A 14,620-nucleotide genomic window follows, 5' to 3' on the forward strand; every position below is an offset into this window, starting at 1 on the left:
AGTGGCACAACCCACAAACCTTCATAGGTGCAGATACCCTTTATTTCAAAGAGCATAGGACAAGAGGGTTGAAGAACCTTTTAGGTTCTCCTCAGGGCCTGAATGGGGTTAGGAATAAGAGTGGATCTTTAGGGTTATAGATCATTCTGTGCAGTGCTAAGCACTAGACAATGAGTTAACACAGATCCAATGTGTTTGTTAATAAATTTATTTGTTCATGTGTCTATGAAAACTGGGGATCAGGGGAGTGGCTGCTCTTGCCTGGTATGAGGGAGATACAGGACAGTGCAGCCCTCGACTTAGTCAGGCTTCCCAGGAGCACATCAGAATAGGAAGGCCCTGAAACAGGCCAAACGTTCTCAGGACTATGCTAGATGACAGATAATGAATCCAGGATCACATTAGTTTCTCAGAGTGCTGAGAGTTACTGAAGTGTTCGGCATGAGGATACTCACTGATACATATTTCCTCCCTATGCTATGCTTCTTGAAGCATTGGCTTCAATATCAAGATTAAACTTGAAAAAAAGCAAGAATGGAAGAGAGTAAGACATCTTTTAATAGATGCATAAGAAATAATGACTCTCGAATGAAATTGGACTGCTGTCACCATGTACCAAAATTAAATCAAAATGGATCAAAGACCTAAGCATAAGACCTGAAACAATAAACTGCACAGAAGAAAACATAGGTACTAAACTTATGGACCTTGGGTTCAAAGAGCGTTTTATGAATTTGACTCCAGAGGCAATGGAAGTAAAAGCTAAAATAAATGAATGGGACTATATCAAACTTAAAAGCTTCTGCACAGCAAAAGAAACTATCAACAAAATTAAGAGCCACCAACTGAATGGGAGAAGATTTTTGCAAACAGTGCCTCCAATTAGAGGCTATTATACAAAATATACAATGAACTCATACAACTCAACAACGAAAAACCAAATAACCCAATTGAAAAAATGGGCAGAGGACCGACCTGAAAAGACATTTCTCCAAAGAGGACATACAAATGGCAAATAGACATATGAAAAATGCTCACCATCACTAATCATCGGAGAAATGCAAATAAAAACCACAATGAGATATCACCTTACCCCAGTCAGAATCATCAACAAGACAAATAGTAACAAGTGTTGGAGAGGCTGAGGAGAAAAAGGAACCCTCATACACTGTTGGTGGGAATGCAGACTGGTGCAGCCGCTATGGAAGGCAGTGTGGAGGTTCCTCAAAAAATTACGAATAGAATTACCATATGACTCAGCAATTCCTTACCTGGGTATCTACCTAAAAAATCTGAAAACATTTATCCATAAAGACATGTGTGCTCCAATGTTCATTGCAGCTTTATTTACAGTGGCCAAGACATGGAAACAACCAAAATGTCCTTCAATAGATGAATGGATAAGGAAGTTGTAATATATTTACACAATGGAATACTATTTGGCGGTAAGAAAAGATGAAATAGTACCGTTTGTGACAACATGGATGGATCTTAGCATTAGATTATAACGCTAAGTGAAATAAGTCAGACAGAAAAGGTAGAGAACCATATGATTTCACTGATATGTGGTATATAAAACTGTAAACAACAAAAGGTCAAGACAAACAAATGAAGGAACAAAAACTCATAGCCACAGATATAGGGGTTACCAGAGGGCAAGGGGGCGGGGGGCTCTAGAAGATGATAAATGGGGTCTAATATATAGTGATGGAAAGGGAACTGACTCTGGGTGGTGAACACACAATGTGAAATATAATGTATTACAGAATTATATACCTGAAATCTATGTAGCTTTACTAACAATTGTCACCCCAATAAACTTTAATAAAAAAATTATGAAAAAAGAAATAACGACTCTGATCCAACTTTCTTCACCAACCGTCAAGCTCTCTCTCTCACATATAAACCTCACTTATCATACACACACAGATACAAACAACTACAGGGGAGAAAGCATTGATTGTATTGCTTTTATGTCCCTGTTCCATAAAACATAAACCACAAGTAAAAGTTTATTATAGTGGTAAGACAGAATGCTCCGATTCTAGGCAATCCACAACCTCTCAATAAACTGCTCACTTAGGTTCCAGGTCTTGTGTCAGCCACCACTAGAACAGAAGCATGACTATTCTAAGTTGAGAAGAAATCAGAGCTTCTTGAGGCCTTTGCATTTATGACTGTCGTTTCCTTCAACTCTTTCTTCAGAGGTCACTTTTTTGGCTAAGCCTTTTTTGAGCATCATATTTTAAATTGAATCACCAGGTGCCCCACTATCACCCCAACTCCTACACTGCCTATTTGCCTGCCCTGCTTCGTTTTTCTCCACAGCACTTACTAATACCGGAAATAGTGTAGATTTTACTTTTTTAGTTTTTCATATTCTCCACTAAACTCCTCCACAACAATGAGAATTGCTTCCCAGTTTGTTCACTGCTTTAATCCTAAACCTAAAACAGGGTCTAACCTAACAGAAGCTACTCAGTGACTATTTATTGAATGAATAAATCCATGGGGTTTATTGTTCTGGCACTAGGTAGCAATCATCCTTTACTCTTTCCAACTAAAATTCAAAGCATAAACCACCTGTTAAAATAGTATAAACCTCTAAAATATTCAGGAACATAATGAAAGAAGGCAGTGGAATGGTAAAATAGAATATATTGTACTAGTAGTTAGAAATCTTCATTTTCATCTTATCTGTCACCAAATCATGATTTTGGGCAAGTCAATTTACTTCCCTAACATTTTAAACTCAGCCAGTTCTATACCTTTTTAAAAAATTAAATGTATTGAGGAAACATTGGTTAATAACATTATATAAATTTCAGGTATACAACTTTATAATACAACATCTGTATACTACCCATTGTGTGCTCACCACTCAAAGTCTAGTCTTCTTCCATCACCATGTATTTGACCTCCTTTACCCTCTTCATCCTCCCCCACTCTCTAGCCCCTCTGGTAGCTATCATTCTTTTGTTTGTATTTGTTTGTTTGTTTGTTTGTTTGTTTTGGTCTGTTTTTATTTGTTCGTTGTATATCCCACATATGAGTGAAATCATATGGTTCTTGTCCTTTTCCATCAGACTTATTTCACTTAGAATAATACTCTTAAGATCCATCCTTGTTGTCGCAAATAACAGTATTTCATCTTTTCTACGGCTGAGTAGTATTCCATTGTACATATGTACCACATCTTCTTTATCCAATCATCTGTCAAAGGACACTTAGGTTATTTCCATGTCTTGGCTACTGTGAATAATGCTGCAAGAAATGCAGCACCATTTCTTGAAGAGGCTTTCCTTTCTCCATTTTATATTTTTTGCTCCTTTGTCAAAAATTATGTATGTATGGGTTTATTTCTGGGCTCTCAATTCTGTCCCATTGGTCTGTGTGTATGCGTTTTTGCATGCCAGTACCATACTGTTTTGATTATTGTAGCTTTATAGTCTACTTTGAAGTCAGGCAGTGTGATACCTTTGGCTTTGTTCCAGTTTTATATTTAAAGAGTATTTTAAGAAAAACAAAAATCAAAAGCAAGTATATACCATTTTGCAAAGTTGATATGCTCCAAACTGGCAGAAAGATGTTATCTGTAGTTATAATCATGTTAAAGATGTTTTATCTCACCAAAATATAGGTTGTAAACTGTTTGTTTAATTTCTATAAAATTGATCAAAACTTTAAATGTAACAAAACCTGAAATAGATTATTTTTAAGTTATAAAAGAAAAACGCACATAACCATCTTTCTATATCTCTTTTTAGGTTACAGCTTTCACTCTTCTGAGTTTTAAAAATATTACAATACCCTGCAATATAAAAATTGCTTTTATCATCCAGAGTCAGTTCTCCTTCCATCACCACATAGATATATTCCTTTTCCACCTTGATTCTGGGTGGTGAACACACAATGCAATAGATAGATGATGTATTATAGAAACGTACACTTGAAACCCACATAATTTTACTAACCAATGTCACCCCTATAGATTCAATAAAGAAATGAAAAAAAATTATTGCTTTTATCATGTCATTAGTTTTTTAACTTTTTTTTAAATCTTAGAGCGACAGACTGCTTTTTTGCTTTAATATTATTCATTTATTCATTCTCACTCTCCACACATTCTTGCCGCTCAAAAAATTGTAATACATATTATTATGTTCATGTTTTAGAATATGGAATCCAGCAATGTTTTGTAGTTTATTAAGAATATTTTAATTTATAGGTTTGTTCTGTATAAGTTTATTAAGAATACTTTAATTGACAGGTTGTTCCATAAGAGTACTCAGTTAACCTATACATGACAAACAGAACAAAGTAGTTTTTTGGTCTCTGGGATCACACACATATTTACATTCCATGAGTCCATAGGGGTTAGGCTCGGCTAAGAGGCTGAGATGGCTGGCCTCTCTTTCCATGTGGTCTTTCATCTTCAAGGAAGCTAAATGGGATTCTTCATGAGAGCATAGCAGTGGTCTAAGAATTCAATGAGTGGCAAGGCCAGAGCATGAGTGCATGGATATCGTTGGCAGACTGTGAAAACTTGGAATGCACGTTAATTGTTGCTAATCTTAAAAATTTTCCAAAGTAGCCAAATATCTAGATACAAACTGCAGATTCTTTTAGTTATTATTATTATTTTTATTCTGACTTGACAGAGATATTTTTGAGATTTCAGTAAATTAGGCTATTTGGTGATCTAAAGTCACAATGTACAAATCCTTAACAAGCATCTGTTTGTACCATGTTGGCTGATGTCCCATTGGCCAAAGCTGACACATGACCAAATCAAGTGTGAACTTGAAAGGGGATCCACAAGGGCATGGATGCTAGGAGGAATGATTTATGGGGCATTAATGTGACAATCCACCACAAGGTCTTTGAAAATTGTAATATATAATTATCTTATTTGACATAATTATTTGCATTTAATTATATTATTCCAATTTATTATTAATATTATTTCGTGTTTCATTGAATTTATAGATTTCTGTTAAAGCAGCATTGTTTTTTTCTTTTCTTACATTACCCTGCTTCAGGATTTCATTAAATGTAAGCAAGTAATTTAACAATATAATCATAACAATTGCATGGTGAGTCAAATGTTTTAGTCCTTTAAAATTTTTTCGTTAGTAAAGAAAGTTATTCATATCAAGAGATCAAGGAAAGTATAATATTTTAAAACAATTTTTATGGGCAAGGAAGGTCCTAATTTTAAAATACTATGTCAAAAATAGAAAACAAACAACAACTGCATATGCCACACTAATCACATCTATAGACTAAACTGGGCCTAAGAGCTTTCAGTTTGCAAACTCTGGCTCCAAATAAAAGTAAATGCTAAAATTGGTATTTTAGCATAACAAGCCAAATTTGGTCCAGATAGGTCTTAAAAGAGTTTAGAATATTAATGTTTTCCACCATCTGCCACTTTCAAAGTAAAATTCTCAATATAATTTGGAAAAAAGATCACCACACAACAGACTGTTACAGAATCATATACATATTCATTAGTGATAAGCATAAAATTGGTTTGATTTAGTTATACAGTTAAAAGCTATTCAAGAAAATTTGAATGCAAGTCTTTTAGCCAGAATGATTATAATTTAGTGCCAATTGATTAAAGTTGGCTAAATCAGGCCTGTTTCATGATTACTGGTAATCACTTTGTTTGTGGAGGTGAAATGGGATGTGTAGGACCCTGCTACTCATAAGTATGGTCTGCAGATCAACATTAGCATTACCTAGGAACTTGTTAAAAATACGAAATCTTAGGCACCATGCCAGACATACTAAATTGGAATCTGTCAATACGTTTTGCTAAAACTGACTCCCAAAACTTTACCAGCATTTCATTTTTGGATTCAACCCAATAGTTTCTCTGAAAGCCTTGTGAAGAAGAACTATGTAGTAGCTTTCTGCTTGGCTTTTCTGACTGCATCACTTCAGGAGGCACATGACATCAGTTTGTCCCTTTGTTGGTCATGTTAACTTGATCATTTGGTTAAGATACCATCTGTCAATGTTCCGTTCTGAAACTTCCTTTTCTCCTTTGTAATTGATATGATCTGTGGAGTGATGCTTCAGATTATGTGAATATTCTGTTCCTTAACAATGCTTTGGCCAAAAATTTTAGCATTCATTGACAATTCTAGCCAGAATCACTACAGTGGTTGGAAATTCATGGCTTTTTCACTCTTATTCCATCTACATTTGTTGGTAATCATTTGCGTCAAAAGATACAAATATGGTACTCATTTACATTATTTTTTATAGAAGTTATGGAAACTTTATTTTGCTACCTCTAATGTAATTTACTTCCATTTATTCATATCTTCTCATTGAATAATAAAGTCTGTGATGTAGGAAGCACTAAATTGGAAATACCAAAATACTGGGTATGGTGCTCTTAGCTTTTCTTACTACTCACTTGCAGCTACTCACATGCCATTTCTGTTGCATGATATAAAGGAGAACAGATGCTTTAACATTCATATTCAGTCAGGGCATAAAAAGTATATTTCAGAACTTGCACATTTCAAGCAATCATTTCCTGGTTCTAGTTGTTTTGTAGTCACAATGTTTTATTTTTTTGCCTACTTATCCTTTTTGACTTTGTTTTTATTCAGCTTTCCTCTTTAGCTCCCACTTTCCTACTTAGAGGAAATAAATGTCTGCTCTTTACATCCGTAATGCTACAAAATTTTAATTCAAATTTTTATGTATCAATTATGAATAAAGATTTTTATTAATATCTATTACACCCTATAATCTACTATTTCTTAGCAAGTAAATTAACAAAACTTAGTGAATTGTAAATAGTAACCTTTATGGTGCTTTGGCTGATTGATTTTTGCCAAAGGATTATCAGGAGAGTGGAGACTGGTACTGGTAATTGGACAAAAGATAGAAAGCCTCGTGTGTGTATGTGTAGTGCCTGGCCGTTATTTCCACCTTACCCTCAATCCTGCCAAGTTAACAGGCTTTCCGGGTGATGCATGCTTTAATCTATATTTTCGAAATAAATCTATGATATTTACTTATCCATCCATCCATCTATCCATCCAACATTTGCACATATATTGAATATCTACTCATTCCCAGACACTGTTCTTAGTACCACAGATACAAAGATGACTATGATACAATCTCTACCCTTAAATAACTCTTATTCCTGTCTAGGAATAAACTCACCTGTAAGGCAATCTCCTCTCTTTTCTTTCCCAATAATTTCTTCTAAAATGTGAGTATCTGCTTGCCCTTTTCTCCTCAATGATGGTGCATATCAAGGCTCATTTTGAGGAGTTATTCATGTCTGCTGCTTCTGGGAAACTGAAAATTGCTGTGCAACACCTCTTGAGCTATTTTAGTAAGACCACTTGTTAGAGCAGGTACCACCCAAAGAACACTTTGTAGGTCCTACCAGGTGGCCCCAGGTTGGATACAGATAGTGGCTGACCATAGTCTTCGCTGGAGCCCCCCCCCAAGAGGCCCCAGAACCAACACCCCAGCTGGCCAGCTTCAGATCACACCAGAGTATAACCCAATTAGCGCCACAAATGACACACCCAAAGAGTGGATTCAGTAAGTACCTAAGCCCTGCTAAAGTAAATCTTACTCCATGGGATCAGCCCCTGCAGAATAGCTTGTCCGCTGAAGTCATGGCTAGTCCTCACAGCCAGTCAGCCTGAGTGTCAGTCCCACCCACTGATGTGCCAATAGCTATCAAGGCTCAACTACAACAGGAGATCACACACAACTCACACAAGGGAAACCCTGGAGCACCTGGCTCAAGTGAACAGGGAGTTGCACTACTGAGCCCACAGAACACCAACTACATAAGGCCACACTGCCAAGACTAGGAGACATAGTAGATCTACCTAGTACATAGAAACAAACAAGGAGGCAGCCAAAATGAGGAAAAAATGAAACATGTCCCAAATGAAAGAATGGGAGAAAATTCCAGAAAAAGAACTAAATGAAATGGAAGCAAGCAATCTACAAGATACAGACTTCAAAATACTGGTTATAAGGATGTGCAAGGAACTTAGGATATGAATAGATGAACTCAGTGATAACTTCAATGAAGAGATAGGAAACATAAAAAAGGAGATAGAAAACATGGGAAAAAAACACTCAGAAATTAAGACTACAATAACTGAAATGAAGAACACAGTAGATGTAATCAACAGCAGATTAGCCAAAGCAGAGGATCGAATCAGTGATTTGGAAGACAAGGTAGTAGAAATCACCCAAGCAGAACAGTAAAAAGAAAAAAAGAATTTTAAAAAATTAGGATATTTTAAGGGATCTCTGGTACAACATCAAGCATAACAACATTTGCATCATAAGGGTACTCAAAGGAGAAGAGAAAGAACAAAGGATTGAAAATCTATTTGAAGAAATAATGACTGAAAACATCCCTAAGCTGGTAAAGGAAATAGACACACAAGCCCAGGAAGTGCAGAGAGTCCCAAACAAGATGAATCCAAAGAGGCCCACACCCAAACACATCATAATTAAAATGTCAAAGGTTAAAGATAAAGACAGCATCAATCCTAAAAGCAGCAAAAGAAAGGCAGCTAGTTACTTATAAGGGAGCTCCCATAAGACTGTCAGCTGATCTCAACAAAAACTTTGCTGGCCAGAAGGGATTGGCAAAAAATATAAAGTGATGAAAAGTAAGGACCTACCGCCAAGACTACCTTACTCAGTAAAGCTATCATCTACGATTGACGGAGAGAGAGACAAAGAGTTTCCCAGACAAGAAAAAGCTGAAGGAATTAATCACCACTGAACTAGTATTACAAGGAATCTTAGAGGGACTTCTTTAAGATGGGGAAAAGAATATGAATAATAAAATGACAATAACTACACATCTATCAACAATTACTTTCAATATAAATGGATTAAGTGCTCCAATCAAAAGACATAAGGGGCTGAATGCCTAAGAAAACAAGACCCTTACATATGCTGCCTACAAGAGACTCATTTCACGTTGCAAGACACACAGAGACTAATAGTAAAGTATTAGAAAAACATATTTCATGAAAATGGAAACAAACAAAAAATGCTAGGGTAACAATACTTATACCAGACAAAACAGACTTTAAAACAAAGAGTATAACAAGAGACAAAGAAGGACCTGGATATTTATCTAAAGAAATCCAAAACACTACTGTAAGGGGATGTGCTCATCCATATGTTGATTGCAGGATTATTTACAGCAAACAAGATATGAAGCCAACTTGGGTGTTCCTGAATGGATGAATGGATAAAGAAGAGATGGTACACATATACAATGGAATATGATTCAGCCATAAAAAAGAATGAAATCTTGTCATCTGCAATGACATGGATGGACCTAGAGGGTATTGTGCTGAGTGTAATAAGTCAGACAGCAAAAGACAAATGTCATTTGATTTCACTTATATGTGAAATCTAAAGAACAAAATAAACAAATGAAACAGAAATAAACTCATAGATACAGAGAACATTTTGATTGTTGGCGGATAGGAGGGACCTTGGGGTGTAGGTGAAAGTGGGAAAGGGATTAAGAAGTACAAATTGGTTGTTACACAGCAGTTATAGGGATGTAGGGTATAGCATTAGGAATATAGTCAATAAAATTGTAATAACTATGTATGCTGTCAGATGGGTGCTAGATCTATCGGGGTGATAGGTGGGAGGGGCTTGGGGACAGGGTGAAAAAGGTGAAGGGATTAAGAAATACTAATTGGTAGTTATAAAATAGTCGTGGGACTATTTTATAAATAAAAAGTAAAGCATAAGGAATATAGTCAATAATATGGTAATAACTATGTATAGTGACAGGTGGGTACTAGTCAGGGTGATAACCTTGTAAACTATATAAATGTCTAACCACTATGATGTATACCTGAAATTAATATAAAATAATATTGAATATTAACTCTAATAGAAAAATTTTAAAGGGGGAAAAAAGAACTAGATGTATTGGCATTCCAAAAATATAACCCAAAATGAAAATATTAGACATAGGAAAATATATGACAAAGGAAGAATACACTGGCAAAAGGTAGAAACATTTTAATGAATTTTGTGCACCTAGATAGTAATATGCAAAGTTAAAATTATTAGAGGAATAAAGAAGTATTAACAAATCAATGTCATAGTGGAAAACTTTAACCTAATCAACAAATCATGCTGGGCAATCATGGTAAAACTCTACAGAATATTTACAAAAACTGATGCAATGATCCTCAAGGGAAAAAACTCCATAAATTCTGAAAAGTAAATATCAGAGTGTTTATTCTCTGGTCATAATGTAACAAAACTAAAAAGTGACAATCAAAAGAGAGCCAAAAAAATAAAATCCCCTTCACAGAAAATATTTTAATACTTCCTTTTAAATAACTTGGATATCAAAGGATATCAAACCTAAAATCTCATACTGTTTTTCAAAAGTTCTGGGAGGCAGAGAAGTTAGAAAATGTTATCATCTTAGCTAATGGAAATTAAGAAAAACTGGATAAAAAATACTGAAAACAAAATAACTAACCATTGAGGTAAAAAAAGGAACAAAAAGAACAAAATAATCCGATAGAAAATAAAATAAGTAAATTTCATCTTAAAAAACAAAAACAAAAACAAAACTCCCTGACCCTAAAATTTCCCTTGTAGAAATTTATGCCAAGAAAATAATTAGACAAGTTCACAAAATTGTGTAGACAGAAATATTAATAGTCAAAAAGATGTAACAGCTCAAATTGAAACAATGTAAATGCCCATATACCTATATTGTAGTGGATAAATAAATTATGGCATATCCTTATAATGGAATATTAAGTAGTTGCTATTCTTACATTGAGAAGTGCTCCTGATCTGTTGTTAAGTTTTTTTTTTAATTAATTATTTTTTTAACAAAGGCAACAACTTTTATTACCTTGCTTTTGCATTTAATGTTTTAGAACTGTACAAAGATTCTCACTTCCTAAGCAGAAATATCATTTGGATAACATTAGCAGATGCTTTATACATGCCATTTTAAATTTTCATTTGTAAACTACTACATTATGATGAGGTGCTCTAACATAATCACTTTGTTGTTATGGAACAATGAAAATTTCAGTTAGGAAAACAGGTTGCTGCTTACACTTGCTTGTACATTTAAATCCGGTAAGAAAGAAGTAAGCAGAACTATTGGAAAAGTCCATCATGGGAGCAGGCAACCTTTGGAGATGAAGTTCTTGACTCAGTCATCTTCTCCACAGATTTTTAAGAGTGTGATTTCATATTTTCCAGAAGCATCAGATTTAATTGCTGAATGTAAGGAATAACCACACTTTTTTTTACTCTGCGCCAAAGTCCAAAAGTCAATTTCTGATCTGGAAATCATGATTCAGTTCAGAGTAAACTCATCAGTCCCAGCACCCTTCAAAGCTTATACAGTCTTTCAGCTAAAAAGGCAGCGATGTTCCTTGAACAATGAACTATGGCCATCGGTAAGTCTTCAAAATGCCCAGATAATGCTCCTTTTATGCTGTCCTCAATGTCCTTCCGGCTAATATGTCTGTATTCATCAAATGTTAGTTTTAGTTGAGGAAAGCACCTTACACACAGGATCTCAGTGAATTTATCTTTGTCTGGGCCCCAACCCTTCTCACCAACATTATAGAGAATCTGGGCATCCTTTTTGGCCAGATGCTCATCCACTTGCAGGCTTTCATCTCTTCTACCATCTGTCAGAGACAACAGAACTTTCTGGAAGTCATCGGATGTTTCAGAACTAATGTCATCTCCAAGATGCTTCTTATATACTGTGTAGTAGGCTTGAGAGATCTCCTTCATCTGTCTGCTTGTCCTGGTGGTTAAGATTTCAATCAATGCATCTTCATTTGTTACAGTAGCCTTCAAGGATTTCTTCAGCTGCTTTGCATCAAACACTGCTGGAGGAGTCACAAGGGCCACCATGAGATTGCCCTTCAAGAAAATGTTTCAGTTTCTTCCCATATGCTGTTTGATATTCCTTAACAATCAGCAGCCGCTGTGCATGCAACCTCTCAGTCAGAATGCTGATGAGCGTATTCTCAACAGTTCCAGTTCCTCTGATTGCCTTAAGAATTGCTTCAGCATCCCCTGATGGGCTAAGGCCTAGATAATCTCGCACTGTCCCTCTGTGTCCAACCCAGAGAGATGCCATGATATCCCTCCCACCTTTGCCTTAAGTTCAGATCATACTAACCCTGAAGCGCCACCGCCCAGACTGGTGTGCCAAAGAACCGTGAGCCAGGTGTGTGTGCCGCACTTTGGAGCTTGTAGCTTGTTCCCTTTTGTTAAGTTTTTAAAAGCAGGCTATAGAATAGCACTATAGTAAATAACCATTTGTGTAAAGAAAAAAGGAGTTCACAAAAGCAAGTAAAAATCTGGAAAAATACTCTCTATTAGGAATGAAAGATGAGATTATGGGGGATTTTCACTTCATTGGATTATTACTTTTCCAATACTCATGAATTATCAGGAGACTCTATCCATTTACTAGAATAAAAATAATTGTTTATGAGGTAACAAAAAAGTAAACATATAAAATATTTTTAATTAAAGATGGCTGAAGGTAAAGATTGTAATTCCTGTATTATATCATGGATAGTACATATTTTTCATCTTTGTGGAGTGATGGGAAGAGTGGTGAAGGGAATACAAACACTGGAAATAATATAGAGCAATTAGTACTACCAATGCTTTTCTCCATTTTTTGTAAGTATTATCCACTTAGCAAAATTTACTTCTCTAAGACTTAGGGTTTTCTACAGCTCTTTTTATCAGACTACTTCCTTTCATTCATAATTCAACAAATTTCTAGGTTCATTTTTCTTGGAAAACATAGATTACTGATAACATTGACAATGTGGAAAGGTGGAAACACTAAGGGAAAAAATCAATAGTTTGATTTATAGTTCTGTATGGGCTGTAAGGCATTTTTTGTTTTTATATAAAATCATTTTTTATTATATTAATAATATACTCTCCTTGGTTTTTGCAGGTAACGTATCTTATTTGTACTCAATCCACAACAAAGAACTCTCTGTCCTCAAAAGTTTTGAAAATACTACAGATGCTTGTATTTGATTTGTTCTGTCACGATGCCATCAAGATCTTGGTTAAATGGCTGCCACTCCAGCTGAATGGACATGCAAATCTCCTTCCCTTTGCACAGACTAGGCGGGCTTTGGTTTTGGTCAGTCAGTGGTATTTGTAAACCACTTGTGAATTGAGTACTAGACTGTCCGTCTCCACACTAGGTAAAGAGACTCCAAAGTGGGTAAGTTCTAGGGCTCTAGCTATGTTTGGACATCTCATCAATGGAAATAAACATACTACTCTCCAGGTAGAGTATGGAGATGTAAGTGCCATTCCTGGTTTAAATTTGTCATCACTTGTCTAGGATTTTCTATGTGACAGGCGCCCCCTAGTGAATAGTGGGACTTAAGTTGGCCTGCATTATAAAAGAGAGGCTGGAGAGATACCTGAAGCTGTTTTAACAATTTCACATTTATAAAACAAGTAGAGATGTTAAAGTTTTGTGTGTGTGAATTGGGGTGAGAGTGGAGATCTGTTCTCCATAAAAAACATCCAGGATTTCACAATATAGGAGCAGTAATCAATTTTCTAAATGAAGTTCAAACTAATCAGAACTTTGCTAGGTCATCAAAGTACAACATGAATAGATCATTGATCTTTATCCACTCTCCAAATGTAGACTTGACTGGATTTTTTTAAATGTAGCTACTAGAATCTGACTGATACACCTAACTTGGGGTTGAGTCTTGAGAAACCATAATTTCAATCCAAAAAATTTTAATCTGATAAATATATTTGATAAATTATATTTTATTTGATTAGTTTCAAGAACAGAACACTTAATGAAGACTGGTTGCTTGAATGATACAATAGATTATTTTTAATTACCTCTTCTCTTTCTAAATCTCTTGCCACTTATAACAGACTTTATTATGTTCTGAAAAAGGTACAATTTTGACATTATCGTAAATATTTATTAGTTATTACTTACAGCACTGGGTTAGGTCCTCAATAAGGAACCCAAAATAATTCTTATCCTCTAGGATGCTTCCAATATAAAATAAAGTCAAAAATATATAACTGGGTCAACTGGAAGAGAAATCAAATAATTGATAAAAGATAATATCCATGCTGTTTTAACTGTGTCAAAGAGCAGCAATCACACACTTGACTCAGTAACCTTTAAATGGAACATCCTACACCAACAATTGGAGAAAAGGTAAAACAAAAAGTAGGTGACAGGTTTAAATAACTCGTTGAAAAGGTTATTGGACTATTCTTAAAGGTCTTGTTTGATGTCAGAAATTATTAAACTATGAACTATATGTAGTGTACCTTTGCTACTTTTCAGGGGTTCACTTTTCTGAGGTAGATTGTCCTGTTGCCTCCCACCTCATTATCTAAATTTTTCAAAATAAAAAAAAAAATTACTTTTTCTTCTTTTGCCTAGATTGTCCCTTGTCTCCTAAGCAATTATCTTTTTAGATTCACCTCGTTTCCTTCAGATCCTAACTGTAAGGCCTCTCTTCCTCCTCCTTCTTTGAATTCCTAATGGCCT

The 14,620-nt window shown here is 35.2% G+C and overlaps 1 protein-coding gene and 1 pseudogene across 2 annotated transcripts in view; both read right to left on the reverse strand.

Moving 5' to 3' along the window:
* Positions 1 to 14,620, reverse strand: part of LOC308492878 (uncharacterized protein) — a gene marked incomplete at its 5' end in the record, with an annotated part of 32,082 nt that overhangs the window by 16,336 nt on the left and 1,126 nt on the right. The window lies entirely within an intron of this gene.
* LOC308492859 (annexin A3-like) lies at positions 11,121 to 12,336 on the reverse strand (annotated as a pseudogene). The gene has a single exon. The product of its transcript is annotated as an annexin A3-like (transcript).

The sequence above is a fragment of the Rhinolophus hipposideros genome (assembly GCF_964194185.1).
Source record: "Rhinolophus hipposideros genome assembly, chromosome: 3".
Classification (NCBI taxonomy): domain Eukaryota; kingdom Metazoa; phylum Chordata; class Mammalia; order Chiroptera; family Rhinolophidae; genus Rhinolophus; species Rhinolophus hipposideros.